This window comes from Camelus bactrianus, chromosome 4, assembly GCF_048773025.1.
Source record: "Camelus bactrianus isolate YW-2024 breed Bactrian camel chromosome 4, ASM4877302v1, whole genome shotgun sequence".
In the NCBI taxonomy this organism is placed as follows: Eukaryota; Metazoa; Chordata; class Mammalia; order Artiodactyla; family Camelidae; genus Camelus; species Camelus bactrianus.
The window spans coordinates 104,497,267-104,522,987 of record NC_133542.1 but is presented as its reverse complement, the minus strand read 5'-3'; positions in this window follow the sequence as shown (position 1 = coordinate 104,522,987).

Sequence of the window (25,721 nt, the reverse complement as noted above, 5' to 3'; positions counted from 1 at the left end):
ATGTAAAATATTGACCATCTATCAGTTTGTCCAAATGCGTTGTTTTCTCCTTAGTGCTTCTCCGTGCAACCCAGACTTTTAAATACTCCTTTCCATGGATCCTGGCACATATAGAAATGACATAACTATAACCTAGGCTCCAGGTCTACCTCCAAATTCTGGCTCTGACATTATGTAGTCTAGACCTACTTGATCTCTGTGCCTTAGATTTCCCAGATACGTGGGTTTTACTGAATAATATCAGACAGCATCAGGGAAAGAGTGTATCAGGATAATCAATATGGATATAATATAATTACACTACCAACAATTCACCTTCCCATGGATTTCCACCACATTACAATATACAAAATGAATCACTGCTTAGTTTTACAACTCTGGAGCACCACTGATTCTTCTCAATGACTTTTTAAAGATATTTAACAAGTTGATCAATGGTATGAATGGATATTACAAGGGAGTGATTTTATGCACTTAAAAATAAAAAATTTTCAGCCATTGCAAATGCAGACCAAAGAAAAATGGAAATAAACCATTCCTGCAATTGTGATCTACCCATGTAAAATTATTATCTGATTTACAAAATAGCTTGACTCATCACAATACAAAGACACCATCAGCACCATCTTTGCCAGCCAATCTATCAGGCATTTTCACAGGCATTACTTCATTTAATCTTAAGAATCATCTGAACTATCAATTATTACTTCTAGTTGTAAAATGACACAGAAGCTTAGGAAGTTTCCATAATTTGAAGAACATACAAATTCATGTAATTAACATAAATTGAACTTTGACCACAGTATCTGAAAGCCCATATAATCTCACAGTAAAACTTCACGCTCCTATTCATTAAAAAATAACAGCTAAATCTGAAAACATACACTGTAACAAATTACAAATTACACTAGATTAGAGATATAAACATTTTTGAGTTTATTTGAGGAATGTCAAATAAATATCAATGTCATCACTATAGCCCAAAACATAGTAGTCTTAAAAAATTAATAGGACATATTCATCTCACATCCTCTTTTGTTTCATGATCCAGATATCAATGTTTTTAGTTTTTAACACTGTTGTGAAATGTTGGTATGCTCCTTGTTTGAAAAAAACAGAGATATATGCATATAAGTATGTGCGTATGCATGTGTGTATATATCTGTAAAAATGTGTGTGTGTAGAGGTTTAAAAATCTTAGTTCTGTGTTAAGTTTTAATGACTTTGAACATAAATGCTATTACCTTAACAGAGTGTCACTGGGGTATTTTATTATGTCAATCGATTTTAAACTTATTTAGTTTTGTGAATATTGTACAGTCAATAGTCATTTTATTGTTTTACTCAAAAATTTCCATTTTCAATTAGAAACTGTGTGAAATCTTCACCTCTAAAATTTTCACATGAGATCATTTATTTCTAGCATAACTGGTTCCAAACTAACCCTCCAGTGACAAAGTAAGGAAGGCATCCTTGGGTTTTCAGTTATTATTCAAAAGGCTGCTTAAGACAATGACTCATGGAGAAGGGTAACACACTAGGTGAGTTTCATGTTCATTCTGGCTTCCTGCATGGAGCTATGTTTTGGATCACAGATGAGGACCATAAAGCACCAGCAGGACACAGTGGATGAACCGAGTTGAGGTGGTAGAGGATGGAGTTATATATTGCTGCTGAAGCAACTAACATGTGCAATGCAGGCCATGAGACATAAGGAAAATGGCCCCACACCAGAAGTCTGTGTGGAGTCACCAATCGGTATTTGACAGACAGCTTCTCATTCATAAGAAGAGTCTTTACTTATGAGACTGCTGGCCCTCAGAAGCTGTGAAGTAAATGAAGGTGGATACTGCTAAAGGCTGGGAGCACTGATTCTCATCTATCTAGAGAGTAAACATCTTTGTGAACTAATTACTTGTGAATTAAATGTAGATTCCAGAATAGTCTTACCTCATGAGGAAAGACCATAAACTAGAGTAATGATTAACTTTCAGGACTAAGAATAAAATTAGACTAGCCCTAATAAGAAATAAGACCAAGCATAACACATCCAAAGGATATTGCCAGTAATTGAAAGTAATTAAATGACTGCTGATGACAAAACTCAATGCCTTTTAAAGGAAGACAACATAATTCAGACTCAATCATTAAAAATGTCTAGGATGCAATTAAAAATCCCCAGTGTATTTCCCAAGTTGGGAAATATCAAAAGAAAAATCAGTCAATGAAAACAGACATCATGATGAAACAGAGAGTAGGATTAGCACACAAGAACCTGTTTTACAGATACTAGAAATCTATTTAAAAACCTAAAGGAAAACATTGACAAAAGGAACAAACAGATGAGAAGTAGCAGAGAAATGGAAACTGTAACAAAGAATGAAAGAGAAATTCTATAACTTAAAATTACAAAATCAGAAATGAAAAATTCACTGAACGAGCTTATAGAAGTTTGGAAGCTACAGAAGTAAGTGAATGTGAAATTTAAGAGATATCAATAAATAGATTCTTTGCAAAAGAGAGAAAGAAAAGGTGAGAACAAGTGAAATAATTACTTACCATCTTGTAGGGCAATATCAAGTGGTCAAAGATGGACAGTATCAGGTGAGCATAGAAAGAAAAAGATTAAATAGGACAGGAAACAATTGAGGACGTAACTGCCAAATGTTTATTAATTTAGAACTACAGAAGCTCAGTGAATAGTAAGCAAGATTGATACACAGATATCTATACCCTGTAAAACTTCAAAAAGTAAAAAAAGAATAGAGAGAGACAGGAAGGAAGGAATGAAGGAAATGAAGGAATGAAGGGAAGGGAAGGGAGGGAAGGAAAGGAAAGGAAATGAAGAAAGAATCCAGAGGAAAAGGCTAACTGCACATAGAGGGACAATGATAGAACTAATTCATGGACTCGTGGACAAGAAAAGTTAAAGGCCTGATGACAACGGTGCATCTTTAAAGTACTGAATGAAGAAGAGTTCATTCTAAAGAAGTTTCTGGGTGTGGCTTTTGCCTAAAGGATTGTATTAGAACTGAATAGTATAAACCCATGAAGTTTTTAATCAAGTTATATCAGCCTGTACTAAAAGGACAAGGACATTAAAAATAAAGGCAGTAACAGCAAACAGAGGCAGTTCTCAACTAACATAGGCAGGAAATAGGCTGAAACACTACTTAGTTGCAAACATAAATACTTTTTCACGGGAAAGGGAGGATGATTCATGAGGTGAAAACAAAAGCTTATAGTGCAAAGACCCACGGAGTGTCCGAGCTGTGATCAGGGAAGCAAGGGACTCGCAACCAGTGCTCAGTTGGATTTCAGAATTGCTAGGACCAGTGATTACCAAGCGCCTCACTTTCCTCCTTTTTTGAAAGAATGGCTATCAGAGTTACCTCATGCCTGTCTCTCTACTATACGTTCACTACAGGGACATATCACTTGCCTTTTTAGTTCACAGATTTTCAGACTGAGAAAGAGTCAACAGCGCTGCAACAGATGTACCACACCCGACAAAGTTCATCCACAGCTGGTCCAGATTTAGATCATACGATGCCAAACCTCCGCCTGAGTGTGCTAACTTGATGGGATGAGGTTTTGGGGTGTGGGGTCAGGACACAAAGTTATTGTATTGAGCATGTGGGATGGAAAAAAGATATTTAGATGAGAAGGCAGACTGCCTCAGATTATCTTTTGCATCATGTCTACAGTAATATTTCAATCCAATCTTCTCTTCCAGAACCTTGGTACTCTCTATCTAGGGTGAACAGCTCTGGAGACTCAAATTAATAAAAAGAATACAGCAGGAGTGATGTTGAGTGAAGTCTTAGAACAAGTTAGAAAGACAATTCAGCTTCCACTTGGCTTTCTCTCTTTGGAGATGCATGGTTTTTTGTTTTATGGGGATTTTGGGGGTTTTTTGAGGAGGAGATAATTAAGTTTATGTATTTATGTATTTATTTATTTATAATGGAGGTACTGGGGATTGAACCCAGGACCTTTGTGCATGCTAAGCAAATGCTCTATCACTGAGCTCTATCCTCCCCAATTGGGGATGTACATCTTTTGGAACCCAGACATTATGTTCTGAGGAAGCAGAGGCCACATGGAGAGGTCATGTTGAGGACCCCTAGTAAGGTCCCATTGACAAACAGCAGCAATTACTATACACGTTAGTAAGAAAACCTGGGGGTGATTTAAACTCTGGCCTTTGTATACACTAGGTAAGTCCGACTAAAGCAAGAACAAGCTGTTCCTGCTAAGCCCTGCTCAAATAGTAAATTGATGAGGACAAAATTATTATTGTTTTAAATGACTAATTGTACTTTATTTTACTAATAGCATATTTTGTACTAACATTCACTTTACTAATTTACATAATTTACTAATTTACATATTTTACAATTACTAGTACTAATTTACATAATTTCCCCAAATATGATATGAAATAGAAGTAACCTATATTTGGGGAAATTAAGAATACAATTTATGCAAAATATAAAATAGAATGTTATATATTAAAATATGTTTACCCATGAGGATAGGCTTTCAACAGATAATCCTAAATAAAAATGTTAATCTGCTGGAAAAATATACACAAATATACCTATACATTTTTATAATATTAATAGGTAATATAATGAATTAATTATGAAAAATCGAATTAGTAAAATAAATAAATTCTAACTGGAAGAATTTTTATCATATTAGATGAAAAATTGCCTTTATGGAAACTGAGGGAAATGAAATAGGAACTTTAAATTTATTAATATGCTATTTAACTTATATAGAAATTATGAGAAGAAAAATAAAGATACATGATTGGGAGTTATGTTTTCAAGATAGTTTCTGGTTTTTTACAGATAAATATTCATGAAAAAAATTTCAAAACCTGGAAAAGAACGGAACTCACATGGCCAATCAGCTGTGGGACCACCTCAGACAGCACAGCAAAGACACAAGAAGATAGAGAACTAGGCGTTCCAAAAGGTGACAATAGAGGGGTGACAATGAAGAAATAAAGACATAATATCACAAAATCTTCTGAAGCTAAAGCATCCTAAGGTACAAGCCAATGAAATTTGAGGACTTCAAACAGGAAAGAAATTCAATAAAATTACAGGAGTATAAGAACAAAACAACAAGATTTACCTACAAACACATGGAATCAGATTTCCATCAGCTTCTCATCAATAAGCGAATGCTAGACCACTGGGAAGTCAAATCATAAAAACTTTTGCAAACAAGTGACGTTCTCTGGTCAGACAGTATGTTAACCAAGTCCAAGGGAGCAAAACATTGTCATTTATTTACAGGCCAGACTCAACATTGGTATTACCCAATAACCATTTCTGAAATAATTTCTTGAAAATATAATAAATAGGCAAGTAGACAGATTTGTGATTCAAAAGGGTGGTAAACAAAAGTAAATGAATAAAACTTGAAGCCTAAATAATGACTGATTAAAACGTTTTAAAAAATCAATCTGTTATGAAACCCCCCCCCAAAAAAAAGAATCAGTTTTTTTTTTTTATCAACTGGTTTGGGATAGTAGAAGAGTTTAACGCAGAAACCAATCTCAGATAAAATGATTCTATTCTTTATTGGCAAATGCACTTATTAATTACTATTAATTATTTGTCAAAAGCATGTATAAATGTAGGTTAAATACTTAAGATTGTTAAAGATAGATATAGGATGTTTAATAAGACACCCTTAAAGATAGGGTATTGAAGGAAACACAGAATAAATAAAATGGGTCAATGTACTCAAATTCAGAAAACACAAATCAGTCAGCAAATAATTACAAGAAGAATGAATAATGATTTAAAAAATGAGATTACTCATATACACGCATAAGTACATTACACATATAGCAAACACGTAAAGGTTGAGAAGTTAAACACAATTTTGAAAACAAAGACTCACAAGTTGTGTAAACATTTTTTTAGCTTAGTCATACATGTTAAAAAAAACAACCCTCAAAAAAAAAAAAAAAAGAAAAGGACGTAAGCACAGCAATAGAAGCAGATCCATCAAGCGTTTACTAAGAAAACAAGAGAAAAATTGTGGCAATAAATATAAAAAAGAATTAAGTATAATAGGAGTACAACGGGAGACAAGGAGACGGAAAGTTAATTCAAGGATAAATATTAGCTTCTGTGCACCTGTGATATGTTTGAGATTTATAAGCAAATGCTGTTATAACTATGAAAATAAATGATGTAAATGTATATACTGGGCCATGTAGTTCAAAAAGTAATTTTTCTGGAGTATGTACTATAGTAAATCAGGTTGAGATATCTTGAGTTACTTTTCACTCAGAAATTTATTCTCTGTGTGTATTTCTGGTCACCTCTTCTCTGCTAATACCATTTTCACAACTGAACGATTAGATTCCAAATTCTCCACTCATACTGTCAGAATAGTTTTGATGATGAATTACTGAATTTATAAACATTTGTTTCACAGTCGTGGACTACTGGTCTTCAATATAGAAAGACTTGAGACATCAATTATAAATGAAATTATGCAAATATAAATAAATGTTAATTTTAAATATAATATTTATAATCAACATGGTATAAACTACCTGAATGTATTTGAACACACATGTGAAAAACATGAAAATGAATAGAGGGTGACATTAAATAGATTTAGATATTCCCAAATTTATTGACTGAAATCTGGTAAGAACAGACAGTCAATTTAGATAATCTTCCGTATGTGTATTTAATCCCTTTGTTTTGTTTTTTGGTTTTTTGGTTTTTGGTTTTTTTTTTTTTTTTACTTTCTTTGTAAAGATAGTGAGACATTTCTGAACTCCAGGAAGACAAGCGGATAAAGTGAATTAATATGCGTGATGATTTACTATATTTAACTTCAAAAATTAAACATTTCTCAGATGAAGTTGATTTTAGTTACATCCTTAGAGTATCATTTTCCAACTGCAGCCCTCTTCAATCCTATTTGGAAAAGGAAATCCATTAGAGAAAGCAGGAATTTTATACAGAACAGAAATTACAGAATTCGTTAAACTGTACATAGCCGCATAAACTCAATACTCTTCTGTATAATGCCACAAAAAAAAAAGATAATTTGATGATAAAATTTAAATTGAAAAAAGATAAAGACAAAGTCTGCGTTCTACCTACGGAATTCTGCTGCGTTACATGCACACTGGGTAACGTCTAAGAAGAGTTCTAAGGGGGCGTCATTACACACGCACACCCGCGTTGCTAAAATCGCTTAAGCACCGCTCCTGGTGACAATCTGGCTGCAACATCAGGTAGTTTATCTTTAATTGCCTTCGGTGTCCCAAATTCTCTCAGTGACACAGAATCTGGTGTGAAAACCACCGTAGGCAGAAACTAAGCAATGCGAATATTTAAAACCTTCAACTCCTTTTGGCAGTCACTGGATCTTATACATAAAATCATTGCTTTGTTAAGGTGAGGGCAGATGTTTGTAAACTCCTATGTTAAATAAATGACTCTCTTTTTATGTTTTCAATTTAACATTTACTGAGCACAGCTGGTATAAAGATGAAAACAGTGAAAATCAAGGGAAAATTGAACATAAGGATTAGCACAGCAAAGTTCTAAACTCATAGTCCAGTAAAGATAGAAGCTAGATAGTTTTAACTTCATACTAACACAATTATCAAAAAAATACATAATGAAAAGAATCACAAGAAACCTTCTTCTGGCTCCATCCACATCTTATCCGCCTTTAGGCATAAGCAATTTTTACCAAACGATGATTTCCAATGACGGTAGCGTTCACTGGAAAATTGCACTTAAATTATCCTAAAATGATTTTGTGGATTTCTTTCGATATAAAAATTGAAAGTGATGGACTTAGGAAAACTCTGGGTTGGAACTACCTTTTAGTATTATTACAAGTCTTAATTTCTCATTGCTGAAAAAGTCTAAACTTTTTTGAGGTTGATAAATTACTTAGCAGCCTCAAGAGAGACACATTTTATGAGTTGTAATAATAAATCATTAAGTTGTTCTGTCTCTGAAGCCATTTTAAAGGAATGTATACATGTAATTAGGACAGGTCCTGGATAGATATAGTGAAAAATATGGACATATACATAAATAAATTTCTCTTACATAAACCTTCATTTGACTCTCCTTCTTTCTATTATTTTCACCTAATCATTAAAAAAAAAAATTAAATAGACCTCTCTCAGAACTTGCATTTTTTAGAACCTCTATGTGCCTCTTCTTTGAGGTCATCTAAGATAATGAAGTAGAACTCACTTCAGAAAACTTACATCACTTATCTTGACAGTATCTCATGCCCCAGACTCTTTTATCTTTCCTCTAAATTGTTTGAATTCTGTCTGCCCTACTTTGGGGCTATATTTTTTATAATAACCACCTTTAACCTGTGTAATTATCTCCAACTAAATCTCCAGGTCAAGTACTTCCCTACAAAATTGATCACCTTACATTGATCTTCCTAGCGTTAATGGAGTTTGAATTAACCTCACATCATCCCTTTTGTCAGAATGATTTCTATGAGTTTAAATTTATCCCTTTGTCAAATAACCTTATTTACCTCATTTTATATAACACATATGTATTGTAGAAAATGTAGGAACTCCACAAAACTTGAATGGATTAAGTAAATTATGCATTACCTGAATATCCTGAACTATCTCTTGCACAGTTCAGTGTATATAATACCTGTTTTTGCATGTGTGTATGCATGTGTTTAATTTTCTGATTTGTTGTGTTTTAAGTGACTTCTACATAATACCTAAGATAACAGTTTTGATTTAAACATAGATTTGGTTGTAGTAGTTAAGATACAGTCATTGTAGAAGATGTGAAAAAGATACAAATGTATAAAATTTTTAGTAATCTCCTATTCAGAGTAAAGTACTCTTACTCTTTATAATTAGAATTGCATAAAAGGGTGTGATAAATATTCCAATTGTTAAACAGCATGGATGTAAGTTACATACACATATGCATCATACACATACAATATGATATACGTATATATTATATACATACATATACAATTTGATATAGACAATGTCATATTGCATCATCTAAGTCACTTTTTGTTTTATTTCCATTTGCTCTCTTTTACTATTTTTAAAAGAGATTAATAAATTACATTTCAGCCATCACTATTGGTCATTAAATCATTCTTTATATATTCTTCCAATTATTACTTATCAAAGTTCCTTTCTGAATATATTTAAAAAACAGTATGTGTATAGTAAGACCTTAAGTAGTGAAATATGAATGAAAGTACATGGAACACTTTAAAATCTGTTATAAAATCAATTGGTTTTCTTTTCAGTTCTCCCTCAAACATTCTCCCCCTACAAATGCAGGTAGGAACTCAAGCTGGGTTCTTATTTGTAATGGTAAGTGTCATTCTGGTGGCCATGTGGCTACACAGCATGAGGCTACACAGCATGAGGCAGCAACGATGAACCATGACAAAAAAAAAAAAAAAAAGACAGTTGTAAAATGAGAAGAGTTCACACAAAACCCCCAGTTTTATGAAGGCTTCAGGTTTACCCATCATCACAGAACCTTGATCTGCTATGGCTCAAAACAAGGAAGGGAGTCCACCTGTTTTGCCTGAAGCAATAATTAAGATCAAACAAAACATGCTTGGCAACCGTAAGACATGACAAGTCATAGAGGAAAAGGCTTTTTCAGCAATGGCACTAGAAGTCATTTTCTCCAAAAAAGAGTCCAGGTTATTATCAAGCAAAGCGCAGTGGTAATAAACCAGCGGCAAATCAGATCCAAGGAAAGCAGATATAAGCAGGTGGTAGAACAATATTTGCATTTCCACAGAATAAAAAATTTTAAACCTTCAGTTAAAATGAAGGGACAGAGAACCAGCAGGAGGGTTTTGAGATATGTACGCAGCCATCTCCTCTTCTCAGTTTCTGTGGTGCTCCCTAAGCTTAAGGAGAAGCATCTTTGCTTAAATCATAGCTGTCAACTGCTGATGGGTTAGTTAGTTTTAATGAGTTGATACTGTTTCAAACATGGTAGATAAATTCAGTTGTACAATACCTATAATCACGCTGTGTGATTTGGATGAGACAGTTGCTCATGTACAGGGGGCTTTAGCTGCATCCATTCGACATGAGATTAGAAAGCTACACAGTGACTGGCATGCACAGTGAATGACTCCCCTCCATCCCTCCCACTGAGCGAAAAACGTGTTTATGATGATCATTCTGTATCTTCTCCTTAACAAATCTTGGGCAGTGGTGGCCAGAGAAGCATGGGTGGCAGTATTTTGTGGCTGTGAGACATAGCAAACTTCCACATAAAGGCATCAATCTCAAAATCCTATGCTTTTCCAGATGCTAAACAACTATGACAATTGGACCTAAGACAGAAGAGGTGCCTGTGCATACAGATAAAAACCATGACAAAAAACATCATCATCTGCCCAAGTCTAAGCAGAACCTCAAATGTGATGGCTTCAAACATCAGCAAAGTAAATCTCCAGTACAAAGCAATCATCACACTACTCTTCTTCCCTGGAGAACAAAAATCATAAACTCTCCGCACAAACCAGAGATGCCTATTGTCTACTCCCATTAAGCATAATGGTAAACTGATGCTTCCTAAAGTGTTCATTTGAATTTTAATAATTAATGAAATTTGATAGAATTTGAAAGTATATAAATAAAAAATAATATGTCCATCACCCAATACATGCAAGATGACATTTTGAGAACTTGAAGGATGTTTCTTTCCAGGATTTTTATATGAACGTGAGTTACAAAATGTAAGGTGACTGTTAGAGTTCCCAGCGTATCATGAGGGCTTGGTAAGAATTTAAGTCAAAATGCTAATGAAAAACGAAATTTCCTATATTTATCACTACAAGGTACACATTATGTTGTGGTATGGACTTTTTTAATAAGGTATCTCATTAGGATCATTTCTGTGAAAAAAATAAAAGGATTACGTATAATGTACACATACAAAAGGGTATAGAATAAAAATTAGCTCCACTCTAAGACTTTCTAACCCATTTGGGAGACATAAACCCCGACATACTTTCTTGTACATCCTTCCACGCACATCTCTTAAATAACTTACATATATATTCGTATGTATGTATATGTATATATGTACATGAATGTATCATTTAGACAGCAATTTTAATAAAACCTCTGTATTTTATAACCATTGTATTTTTACAAACCAGTGTGTCTTGGAGATAAATCATATATACATATATGGAAGCATAAGGCTAAGTAGCAACAAAAACACAAAATTCTTACTCTGAGCAAAGTATCTTTAAAAAAAAAAAACCCTCTAACTTCATACCTATAGGCCAAATACTACATTATCTTTCCCTGAACATCCACTAACACTATTTCTATTCAACTAGAGAAAACACATAGTACAACATAAAAAATTATTAAAATTACAAAGATTGGAACCCAAAGAGTACAGCTGTCATTGTTAAAAGATGACATAATTGCAGATGTAGAAAATATGAAATACTCTAAAGAAAAATCACGAGCATTAAAATAATTAGCAAAATTCTGGATGCAAGGTCAATTATTTATAAAAACGAATTGAACCTTCGTGGTTGGCAAACTTCCTTCTAAGGATAAGACAGTGACCATTTGAGAATTTGTAGGCAACATGGTCTGAAACAAGTACCCAGATCCATCGCTGGAGCGTCCCTTTGGTTTGTGTTCCCGAGACTGCTCCACATTCTAAGCCTGCTGTCAACCTCTCCTGCTTCCCATGTGTGGTACCACTGTGGTACTGTGTTCCAGCCACATGTTCCTCACCAGTCTCCTGTCTCCACCTATTTTTGTTATCAGTCAGTTTTGGTTTTTTTCACAATATAATTCACTCTGCAACATATTCTTAGACCTCCATTAACATTTCTAGCCAATCAACAGTAATATTACCCAACTGCTGGGTAAAAATTTAGTGGGTTTTTTTTCCCTTGGTTTCATATACATTTATTTCAATAGTCACCAGGGATTCTAAGCAGGAGACTGAATTATTTTGAAACCATTAGTCTGGCCCATAAATTACTCATCAAGAAAACACAGTTATGTTTATTTTCTGTACAGAGAAATATGGTAAGATAGCCTCATCTTCAGAGGCTGAAACAGCAAAGAACAAATCCACTCAGCACCCAAGCTTCTACCTGATTTTACAAGCATGTTTTTAGAAATTGATCTAATGATCCCAAGAGTGAACAGGAATATCAACCCAGGTTTAAATACTACCTTCTGCTTGTTCTCAATATGTCTAAACACTTGTAGGGAAGTGGTTGCAGGAGGAACAATCAGCTGAGACTTCGTTTGCAATAGTCCATGACTTGGAGACACTAACTCTGTCCCATGTGTGTATCTCAGTGCCACAGTCACCTCAGGGAAGAGACTACATCATACAGAGCAGGTTCTGCCTAATTTCTATCTTTATGTGCTGTTTGGCTTAGTCAGAAAATATCAGCAAAAACTCTACCAAGCACACTAATAAACTCAAAGTCCCATCTTACTTAAAGAATGACATTGAAATAGTAAAAGAAATCTATTCTGTTAGAAGGAAACACGGACAATTCTGGTTACCGGCAAAGGCATGTAAGACATGATCCAATAAACCACTGATACCTGCATTAGCAGTGACAACTCTATCTAGCATCTTGAACACAGAATTTTCTTTTTATCATTTTCTACATCAAACGCAAGGCCACATGCTTACATTTCCAGTCATAGCTAAACTAGGAGGCATTGACCGGGCTTTGCCTGACCCTGCGATAACCCCAGCAGTCTTTTCCACACAGCTGAATACACTTGGTCTCAAATGTAGAGTCAATGTCTCTAAATTCCAAGGTTAATCTTCACTTGAGACAGAAAGAATGAAAAGGGCTGTGACCTATTATCCTGCAACTTTTCTTTCCCATCCTTTAAAAACTCTTCAGAAAGAATATGTATGCCTAGTTCTTAGGATGTAGTATCTATTAGGTTCTTCCATCTGGTGAATAATTATTGTTCCTAGCATTAAGGTCCATATTCTAGCCACTTTCATGGTCCTCAATCAGCCTGTATCTAGGACCTGGTCTTCCTCTTGACAATCTGTTCTCCAAGGAACCCTACTGGGGAACTGAAGTTAGATTTCTCTGAGGCCTTTGCTATATTCTGTATTAGGTCTTCTAGGCTTTGAAATCTGTCCTCTCTTTCCTAATAAAAAAAAAAATCTAATTTCAGTCCCAGACTTCAAAGTGGGCATTATATAATGGTGTCTTCACTTACAATAATATATATCTTGGTCTAGTTAAGTAGGTTACATCTTGGAAACATCTTTATGATGATAGTATAAAACATACCATATAAATAATGTGAATAAGATCATTTTTAAAAACAAGCTCTAACTATGCACACTCTAATTATACAACCCCAAAATCACACTCTTTTATATTTACCCAAAGGAGTAGATACCTCCACACAGATGTTTATATAGTAGCTTTATTCATAACTGCCCTAACTTGGAAGCAACCTAGATGTCCTTCAGTAGGTAAACGGATGCATTAATGTGGTAAGTCCATATAATGAAACATTAGCGTTAGAAAGAAAGGAACTATCAAACCATGAAAAGACATGGAGGAAACTTAAATGCATATTACTAAGTGAAAAAAGCCAACCTGAAAAGGCTACCTGCTATATGATTCCAACTATATGACACTCTAGAAAAGGCAAAGCTATGGAGACAGGAAAAATATCAGTATTTGCCAAGGGTTGGTGTTGGGTTGAGGGTGAGGGGGGTTATGAATAGGCAGCACAGAGAGGATTTTTACAAAGAATGAAAATATTCCAAACAGTGGAGATGTGTCATCATAAATTTGTTTAAACCCACAGAATGCACAACACCAACAGTGAACCCTAATGTAAGCTGTGCACTTTGGATGATATTGATGTGTCAATGCAGATTCACCACCTGGAACACAAGTACCACTGTGGTGGAAGATGTTGATAATGGGGGATACTATGAATATGTGGGGGCAGACTATGGGGGAAATCTCTGTATATTCTGCTCAATTTTGCTGTGATCCTACAACTGCTCTAAAAAATTGTGTGTTAAAAAACTGACTCTCAATATATCATAATCCACCCATTCTCCTGATATAAGAAACACGCATCCTTCACACATTCTTTTTTCCCCTCCCACCAGAATGTAGTATTACTTACTATGCTAAATATAATCACTTTCATTAATAACTATCAATTGGGAGAAAGCTATTTCATAGGATCAGAAACTGAACTGTTGAATGATAGAAATTTAATTTCAATATTTCAAGGTATGTCTACTAACTCAAATAACAATAAGATTACATTTCTAACTGCATATACTACAAGGAATATATTTTATTGAATGAAAGAGATATTTTCCTTTTTCTTCTATCAGACATTTGAATGTCTAATGATGATCCAAAGATGCTTTAAAGTGTTTATAAAGTAATCATGCCTCTCTTTCAGTCTTGTTCATATTACTAATTAATTCACCTTACATCCTTTTGAACAGATGACAATAAAATTGTTATTTCTTATTTGAAAAATAAAGAATTCTTAAATTTCTAGGCTGTGGGAAAATAAGATTGCTTTCAATTACCACCTTCCCAGCATAATGGAGTTTTCTAAGTCTGGCACAAAGTAATGATTTCACTTTAGAGCAACAGATTTAAAAGTAATTTTAAAAATAAGAGATACAGTAATAATGAAGATTGTCATTGTAATAGTTTAAGTATTGATTTAATTAAGCATAATAATTTATCAACTTAATTACATAGTTTTATTTAATTATTTAGTACTTATTTAGCAATGTTAATCATATTATATAATTATGTGATTAACTTAATTAGTATATAATTATCATGATCATCACTGAGCATCAGCAGAAATGGCCACAGATAAACACATTGTTCCAAGAGTAATAGGTCAAAAGTAACTAAATACAACAGACTATGTTTAGAAGAGGATTGAAGCTCTGGAAAGAGCTATCTTGTATTAGGATTAGCCTGTATTTATCCCAAAGTCTTCATAAACTGGATGCCCCAATGACAGTTCAGACTTAACATTACCCACCAAGACTATGGCTGGAAACTGTCAATGTTAAATGATGTTCATACTAAATATCTATCCTTTTAACTAGGAGGATCACCCAATGTTCCTGTCTACCTTGATTAGAAAAAATCTGCAACACCTTGCACTTTGAGTTAGGTTATTCATCTTTACAATAGAGCTCCAGATTTTATTTTACAATTGCAATTATCTTCAGCTTTTTTAATCCACTGATTCCTGCTTTTATATATTGTAATAATCGTGCTTTTAGGTTATGCCTTTGCTGCTTTGGGGTGCTTGATTAAATGATTTTTAATTCATTTTCAACTGCTATTTATAACAATCAAAAGAGTTATAGCCATGGGGATTTATCCAAGTAAAGACTTGCTCACATTTCATATATTTTTTTCACTTTTCCTACACTCATTCTAATAGTATTTTTTATTCCATTTATGACCCCAAAATTATTGAGGAAGAAACATTTAAAATAAAGCTTAAAGTGTTTGGGTTATTCTGTTTCTTGGTTTCTCTATGCCTTATTCAATCAAATTTTAGCTGTGTTATGTTCAGAGAATGCATAGAATGCATTTTACCTTTCAGAATAAATTAAAGTTTTATTTATAATGGAAGATATCCATTTTCTAGGTCTTCTGGGTACATTTGAAAATAAATATTTTGTAGTTGGTTGATTGCATAGGTCACCAGGGGAATATACTGTGATAGTAAATAATTTGTGCCAATCATTCCCCACCCATTTTATGAATCAATCACTGATTCAATGATAGGCTTGTATAAAAGCATATAGTATATATATGTTGGTTTTGGTGTATAAAAAAAAAAAAGGAGAACCACTCTCTTCTATCATAATTTACCAATATACAGTATGCTGACAAGACCATGGCATTCTACCTCAAGCTGGATGTGACAGATAAGATGTAACAGATGTCTTTACACCATGATTAGACCACAATCAGGTTAGGTTCCTTCTTAGATGACTGTTGTCTACAAAGAGAAAGTTAAAGTGGGATTTCATTCTCTAAACAAGCAAGGAATCACAGCAAAGTGGTAGACCCATGCCAAATTTGCATCTTCTAATCTCAGTCTATCTGCCAGCAATCAACATGAGAAGTCGGCTCCCTGTTCATCCACGGATGAGCAGCTCCAAGCCTCCTTCCAAGGCTGTACATCAAAGCAGGCTTTCAACTCCAACCAGCATACATATTAGTAGGTAACAGAGGCTAACTATTATTAGTTCAAGTAATCTTATCTTTCACTGGAGCATAACATGACAGTGACCTGTTAGTGGTAAGGCTACCAAGGAAGAACAGAATATGAATTCTCAGTTATCATCGTAAGACAGTTCTTAAGGCATCACACAGCATTTAACATTTGTATGGGGTTTTTGTTGTAGGAAACAAACCCTGTCAGCTCACTTGGCAATGATGCTGAAGAATTAAGTACCCTCGAATAAATTTTATGACTTCGAGGCCCAGCTCAAGGAACAATCCCAGTTATTTAATACTCACATTTCTTACTAACATGCACACTGTGTACTCTTCAATGGATGCATTTTTACCATATATTCTATTACGAGATTGAGAAGAAATCAAAATAATTTGGTCGTTAGTGGCTAACCTGCCACATCTCTTCCCTAAGGAGTTTGCTTATAAAGTTCTCACTTCAGTACTTCAAAACTTGTACTGCTCTGTAACTCTGCGAGTTTTAGTTCAACTGAGACACACAATTCAAAGCCGAAGACCCAGGGCTCAGTTCTTTAATGTGTTATTGTTATGTTCCATTTGCATCTTTTCCTCCATAAATTTCCCACTGAAAAAAATAACAAACTCATCAAAAGCTCATAACATGCATGGCTTTTCCATTCATTAACCCCTCTAACTGAATATAAATGACTGTACCTAAGGCATACAGAAGTTGAGCATCGGGAAAAATTACACCCATGCACAAACAGAAAGCAGTGAGAATGTGTTTATCTCCAATGAAATGAAAAACATCATGCCAGTGATAATACAGGTAAAAATAACCATGATCTATCACTATTGTTAAAGTAAGTAAAGCTGCTTCTTTCATTGGTCACTTATCGGAAAGTGAATGGTTTACAAAATTTAGAAATAAGATGATCAAGTAGGAACACCTATGAGTAGAGGATAGAAAGCCGCTATTTCTTCATTCTTTCTTTCCTTTCCTCCTTCCTTGTTTTCTCTCTTCTATCCTTCCTTCACTTAATTATTTTTAATCAGTAAGGCATTCAAAACTAATGAGCTGCAACCTGTAAGGAAGTTTAACATAGATTTATCATTCTATGCCAGAAATAAAGCAGTAAGAGAGATAAGCTCTATACTTCAATCTTTTGTGATCCACTAAGGAGAAAGATAAATAAGTTAAAATTACATTCTAGTGGATAAACATGGTAAAAACCCTTCACGCTCAAGTGTTGTTATAGAGAAAAAATAAAGTAATGGAGAGGTGTAAGGGGGTTTTCAAAGAAGGTACTATTTCATGCTTTGGAGGGGAAAGTGTGAGTTTTTCAGGTTGATAGGCAGAGCAAACTGTATTCAGGCAGAGAAACAGAGGTAAGATGCTAAGAAAGAGCCAATTTCTTCCAGAGAAGTCTATGTTAGTGCATCCAAAACCTCTCTCCCAGCCATTCTGAGATGGAGTATGATTTTCCCTTGACATGTGAAAAATTAGTAGTTTAGTGTCACTAAATAACTTTCTTTCTGAGGTCAGCCATGAAGGACACTGGGTATGAAGCAAGTTGGGTTTAGAGGTTGATAGTGTTGGTTTAAGCACGGTAAGTTTGAGGCATCAATGGTATATGCAGGCAGAAACGTTAAATAAGACTGTCAGCACGGATGCTGGGGCTCAAGAAAGTGCTCTGGGTGGCACTAGGAAGGTTTGATTCCTTTCAGCTTTACCTTTGAAATATATCTGGCAACTTTGTCACCACCTATGTGGCTGTCACCTTATTCCTAGCACCATTATCCTTTGTTTTGACTATTGTTATAACTTTGTATTTAGTCACCTGCTTTGACACTTGCCAACCTATACTGTGAACTCCAAAGAGCCATCGGGGAATCCCTTCATTGCAAAATCAGATCATAACACTCCTTTGTCCAAAACTCGTCACATATTCCCCATATCACACTGAATAAAATCCAGAGTTTTAACAGAGCTGAACAGCTCCTAAATGGTATCTCCCTCATCTCTTACTATTCCTCCAACACTGACCTCACCACGACCACATTGTCCTGTCTGAGGTTCCTGCAGACCCGTTGCAGCTCCTACATCAGGGAACTTACATATAGTCTTCTGCTTGTTTACAGTTCTCCCTCAAATATCACCCAGGTCATCCCTTCAGCTCTCTCAGGCAACCATGGACATGTTGCTTTAGCATACAATCCTCTCTGACTCTTTTGTAAAAAGACAACATATTCCTTGCCAGTTTCCATCATCTGAACCTGCCTTATTTCTCTTTACAGTTCTTTCTTCACCTGATTTTTTTTTATTAGACATCCTCCCTGCTTAAATTTAACTTCTATATATTGGCAGGGGATTCTGCTGCCCTTGTACACTGCTGTGTCTTGAGCATTGAGAACAGCACATAATAGGTATTGGTATATAAAGTAAACAAGTTAAATTGTTGCAGAAAAATGTGTTACCGCTCGGTGTTACATCTCTGTTATTACAGCAACCTGGATCTGAGCGAGGGACCAAGGAACATTCAGAGAGTTGGAGAACTCAGGTTTATTACACCAGCAGGCCTAGAGAAGTTAACACTTCAAGCTCTGGACCCCATCTGTAGGTTTACACAGGCCTTTTATAGGCTGCCAGTTTTACACTTTGCAACATCATATGCAAATATAGTACAACAGAAGTTGACCAACCAGGAACAAGCTTTGTAGAAATAGACCAATCAGGAGTGAGCTCCATGCAAATGAAGTACTACAAATGGACCAATCAGAAGTTAGGGAAGTGGACCAATCAGAAGTGAGAGTAATAACCAATCAGAAGTGAGAGTAATAACCAATCAGGAGTGAGAGTAATAACCAATCAGAAGTGAGCTCAGGGAACCAATAGAATTCTAGGAGTAAGTTAGCCGCTTTAGAGGCAAAAAGTGAGATAAAGTCTCTGGGCCAGGGAACCAGACGGTGCTGGGAAGAGAGCAGTGGCCCTGCCTAGGGGTCCTGCAGGTGTTCTTACGGGGCTTCCTGCCTCAAAATAAAAAATAAAATACCAAGACCTTACAAATGACAGTAGAATCCATAGACGAAAACAGTCAGAGAGTTGGATGAGTGAGTAGAAAATAGATGTTTTGAATAGAATTGTGAAGTTGGCTGACCAGAGATGTTCATAGCGAAGGTTGATACAGGACAGCCACAGGTGCCAGAGGAAAGCCAGGAGGAAACTGGGTCAGAGAAAGCAAAGGAGAGAGAGTATTTGATGGAAGGGAGGATCAGCAGCTTCCAATTCCATGGAGACCTTAGGAGATTTCCTATGGCGTAGTGACAGGCATTAGTACACACAGGGCACTTTATTTAAGTGGAAAGAGCCCTGCTAGCTCATTTGGCCGTAGTCCTGAAAGCTTTAGCCAACAGTTCCCAGTATATGGCTCTATAACCCACATCCAGGAACAACCTATCTAAAGACGTATCTGCAGACAATGACATGAAGAAGACACATAAACCAGAGAGAGGAGAGAAGTGGAGGGAAAGGGAGAAGAAGAAAGGAAAAGAGAGAGACAACACAATGATAAGACACCAGGCCAGTGAAAAGGAGACGCACTAGAGTTACAAACTACACAAAAATTCTTGTTTTACCAGAAAGAGAAAGAAAAATATCATATGATATCACTCATATGTGGAATCTCAAAAAAAGGACACTATGACCTCATCTACAAAACAGAAACAAACTCGCAGACATAGTAAACAATCTTGTGGTTACCAGGGAAAGATGGTGGGGAGGGATAAATTAGGGAGTTCGAGATTTGCAAATGTTAGCCACTATATATTAAAATAGATTTTAAAAAAACCAAGTTTCTCATTTACAGTACAGGGAACTCTATTCAATATCTTGTAGTAACCTTTAATGAAAGAGTATGAAAATGAATATATGTATGTATATGCATGACTGGGACATTGTACACCAGAAATTGACACATTGTAACTGATGGTACTTCAATAAATTTTTTTAACTCTTATTTTATTACTAGCAATGGGATTGTTTCTCTAGGCTGTCACTTCCTAAACCGCACTTTTACTGGCTTATTTATTTAAATAAAATGTAGATAATATCCTTCTCTCAGGGTTGCTTTGAGAATAAGATAAAGGAGTAATTTATCTTAAGTACCCAGAACTGGGCAATAACTAAAGAACAAAAGATTAATGTTTAAAGAGAAAATAGAGAAAGAATAGTTTCTACATAAGATCACAAAAGCAGTGGTCTCAGAGGCAGTTAGGTGGAAAGCCAGAAAAGTGTTGTGACGTTGGAACCCGCAGAGCATGATTCCAAAGAACAGAAAATTGTCAATGGCGGTCTTAGGATTTTCTCATCTGAGCTAAGAGGGCTTTTACCGTCAGCCCTAGGACCTCCTTGTCATTTGTCTTAGTTGGCATCTCTTTCCCTTTCTCTTCCAATTATTTCCCCATGAATTCACTCATCCAATCAATATATTTATTGAGCACCTACTATATGCTCTCATCTCTGCCTGAATTGTTGAAGACAGGAGGAGTGAACAAGAGATGCATAGCCCCGCCTTCCCCAAAGCATCATTTCTGGCCTAGGCATACAGAATCCCCACCTGCATCAAACTTACCGCCTGCCAGAAGCCACACAGAACATTTAGGGGAACAAGAGATTAACCTCTATTTTGTTCAAGCCATTATATATCATGGGGCGATTTGTAAAATCAGGTTACACTATAGAAGCTGATGCAATACACAATTTTAAAAAGTGAAGTAAAAATGCCTATCAAACAATTAGGCCATTTGAACACTTTCCTCTATCATAAGAATGCATTTCAAGAGATAAGAAAAATGCACAGTTATTCATTGTTTTACCATTTATAAAGATGAAAAATGAAAATAACCTAAATAAACAGTAACAGGAGACTAACAATAAATTAAGGAAAAACTGTTCAGTGTAACAGGTTGCAGTGATAAATAAGCACCCCTAACAACACTGGAAAATTCAAGCCAATAGGAGCGAATGGTATTGTGAAGCAAACTGTTTAACCAAAAACAAATGAAACAGAAGTGTAGCTATGTCCCAAATTTGTAGTGTCATCATGAAGCAGAGGGAGAAGGTATTTTCTATACTGTCTTGTAGAATAAATCCTGAAAATGTGGGCAGGATTGCAAGCCAGTATCAAATGGAGTAAAAGAGAAAGAATTTTCTTTCAAACAATGAGACTGGAAATACTTTATCCAAAGCTAACTAACCAACCTCAAGGGCATCACAGAGATCTTCTTCTGTTGGTCCGAATATTCTTCCTAAGATTCTAAAATCTTATGGATGAACAACATTTGATAAACTGAGAATTTGAAAACAGAGATTTGTTTGCTATGAGGCATAAATCATATACGATCCTAAACTATTATCACTTAATTAAAAAAAGAGGTAGTATTACAACCTCCTACTCCCTTTTAGGTGAACTACAGGAGCACCACGGAGCTTCGTATTTGAGAAGTTCATTTTTCAGGGATGCACTTTCCCAGAGGAGAAGGGAAGTAGAAGTGGATGCTAATGGGGTGTAAGACTTGGAGCATCTCTCAACATTTTCAGTGAAAGGAAATAGAAAATGTGCTGAATCCTCTCTTCTATTCTTGTCTTTCCTTCCTTTCTCTCTGCCTTCCTCTATTTCTTTTTCTCCTTACCTCCCCCTGTTCCTTCTTTCTTTCTTGGCAAATTCTTTAGACACTAAATATTAGCCTTGAGAGATACCCACGCGGAATATACATACAGTTCCAAATTCTTGCCTGAGAAACAGATGAGACAACACTTTCTGGATAATGGAGATCTCAAATTTACAAATGTAATCTGAGCACCCCACGTTGTTTGCTGTTCAATTATACATGTGGTCTCACACATCTTGAGACACATAAATCAGAAAAATAGTAAAGAAAACTTCAGAAACCTCTTAGTACCTCAGTCTGTCATAGGATGTATCTTTTATTGTCATATTATCAGTTGCATTTATAATGCTTAGTGAGGCTTTTAAGATTTTGTCACTGCCTTAGCCATAAAAACAAGGGCAGTCACTCCTGGATCACTGGCTAGCATTCATTTCCCCTGTGACATTTCTCTGTTAAGACAGTTCACTATCCATAAAATCTGATGATTTGCCCTTTTGAGATGTTTAATTGGTACTCAAAGAACTTTAAAAGTTTAAGTGAAAAACTCATTTCCAGGGCAATCCACATAATTAATCATTTTTTATGCTACTCAATCAACCGTTATTTACTGACAATTTAAGCCTTGAATCATATGAGTGAGAAAATATAACTTAGGTAACATTTTCCCAACTAGGATATGGGTTCCAGCAAGAAGCTAATCCATTTTCACTTTGACTAATCAGAGGTCCACCAACATTTGTGAAGATGATTCTCTTTAACAAGTATTTTGTCAAAAACAGTGGAACAGAAAGCAAGAAACATATGTCTAACTGGCTTTATCAGTAGACTCAATCCTGAGACATGTTTTGGTTATATTAGATAATATAATTAGATAATTAAATGATTAGATAACTAGGTAAGATTCTCATTAGGGATCAAGACAGAGAACTTGAGCTTAAAAGAAGAGCTTTGTGAGTAAATCGTTGCCTTTCCGTTTCACAGCACTGAACAACACAGACAGGAAATGTGTATATGTCTTTTAGTGAAAGAAATAAAAATCACTCTGAATAATGCAGATAAGAATAGTTTCTTCCACAGGTTTCTCAGTCTAACCTGTTTAAGACCCTTGATACTCCTTATGGTTTTCATCTCTGTGGTCTCTTTGTATGGGACATACATTCATATGCCACTTCTCTCCTCAGTCCACACATGATGAAAATAACTAAATCATATTCTATTAATAGTGTTTTCCAGTGGACTATTAAATATATATATACATGTTATTATATATATAAACTTTTAACAGGATACAACTGAACACAATATCAAAATTACTTATATAACATAAATATAAATGATCCACAATCGTGGCTCTATTTTACACTTTTCCCCACTTCTCTATATGCTATCATTACCATGCCCTCTTGACAACCACCTCTCTCTTTCTCACACACACACACACACACACCCATCTTTGCTTTGCTGTTATTTTCTCCAGAGCAGTAGTGCTATCTATCTGGAGATATGGGTCAGAGAGGAGAAGACTACAGGTAATTAAAAACCTTATGTTGTTCAGGAAGCACATTTGCTCCATATGATGACTCACGTATCATTACAGATAACGGCTATTTCCAGTATAAAACGTTTCCTCCTGACACTCCTTGAGGTCATGGGATTTTGTTATCTGCTGTCACAGAAATTTCCAAGTTCTCTTTATTGACACCAATACAGATGAGGTTTCAAAGAATGGCTTTCAAATAGAACTTATATCAGGCTAAAGGACCATATTTCTCAGTATTTAAAGATGCCTCAAAACCTCGTAAATAATAAATAGGACTGTGATTTTTTAAAATGAGATTTTGTGTACATACACACACACAAAATTGAAAAGTTCCTAGTCTAATTTTTCTTTGTGGGAACTCGAGTCAGTAATTCACTGTGAAATTGCTAAGATTGCTACTTTTGATCAATGTCTATTAAGGCAAAGTAGTTATACATTAGAACATGAATATCTCCCTCAATTTCAGTGAAGAATAAGAAAAGAAACCTTAAAAAAAGAAAAGAAAAAATAAAAGATATTGAATATAAATATTATTTGATGATGAAATAACTACTGTGTTCTACAATACATGTTCATTGGGTAATACAATAGTGGATTGTATTAAGTAAACTTGAAAACACACTATTAAAAATTTCAGTAAAACAATTAAGGAAGACAAGCTAATATATTCTGAGGAAGTAGACAATACATTGCTTGGATTCATGTTTTGAATTGTAAGGGTAAACAATTACTCTCACTATGACTTTTCATCCATTTTACTCTCCTTCAGTTTGTTTCCTGTTTCTTCTTGCCTTCCTTCCTTCTTTACATTCCTTGTAAAGTCCAAGAGGATAAAAATTAAATCTTTATATCAAGTATTAAAGGCTCAATTTTCTATACTAAAGCAAGTGTTTCTTAAAAGTGAGTTGAGAACTGGAACACTAGAAAGCCTTCTCAATTCTACCGACCCAAGTGGGTTATGAAGCCGGCCCATGTTCAAGAGTTGGAAAAATAGAGCCTGCCTCTTAACGGGAGGAAATGCAGAACAATAAATGGATGCAGAGCTGGATCAAAAATTGTAACCTTTTTAAAATCAATATACCACAATATAGTTTGTGCTTATTTATATTTGGAAAGTTTTACACATCTGAAAAATACATGTAGTTCTGAAGATATTAATTTGGTTTCCACCATCTAGTGTTTTTCTAAGGCAAAAGTATTGACCTTTGTTATCAGGGTGATGACATTCAGGCTCTTAAATTCCACTATGCACTCTAGCCTTTCCCTATACAGGAAAAGCAAATTGCGTTACAGCAGACAGTTGACATTTTCTAGGAGGCAAATGAGCACTGTGCTAGTCTCTAAATTAGTAAGCAGAGTAGCACATAAAAAACTCCTAAAATGGCTTCAGTACCATAACATGTCATTTCTGATGTGTACAGTTCATAGGAAAAAGAGATTATTATTCCCCACCTAAATTTATCAAAAATGTACATGTAACATTAAGATAAAATGAGTTATAAGGGCTGGCAACATTATATTGGCATCAGATAACCCCCACATCTTGAAGTAAGTTTCAAGGCCACTTGAGATTTGCTAAAAGATTAAGGATTTCTCCCAGCCTTAGTGATCACCTTTGGGCCAAGCTAGCAACTGGAATACCAAAAGGAAGGAAATTAAACAGAATATATCTTTACATACATTTGAATATATTTTTATATAACTTTGACCAAGATGATGATGATGATGAGTGGTGGGTGGAGAGGTGTTGAGACAACTGAGAGGAGTTTCAAGGAATCTTACTGAAAATACCTATTTCCTGGAGTTGTGCAAAATGGAGATAGTCTAGATGGAGAAAGATAGAGGTGAGGGAGCCAAATACCCCATTGTGGGTTTCTAAACCTAAAATAAAGCTGAACAAGGAAAGGGGAGAAGTTTTAACTTAAAAGAAATCCAGAATTTTGATCCTTTAAATGGGTTAGAAGCCTTACTTTCTTAAATGTGTCTGTTCTTTTGACTAAAATAACATATGACTCATAAAATCATTGAATGTGTCTCTGTTTTATGCAGGTGGATAATAATTTAACATCAGAGAGGATTTGAACAAACTATGGGAGGAAAGAACCCCCCACCCCGTCTCTCTCTCCCTCCCTGAATTCCCACCTCTCTCTTCTTCTTTTTTTCTCCCCCATCTCTTCTCTCTCCCTTTCCCTCCTTCTTGCTATTCTGCCCTTGTGCTAAC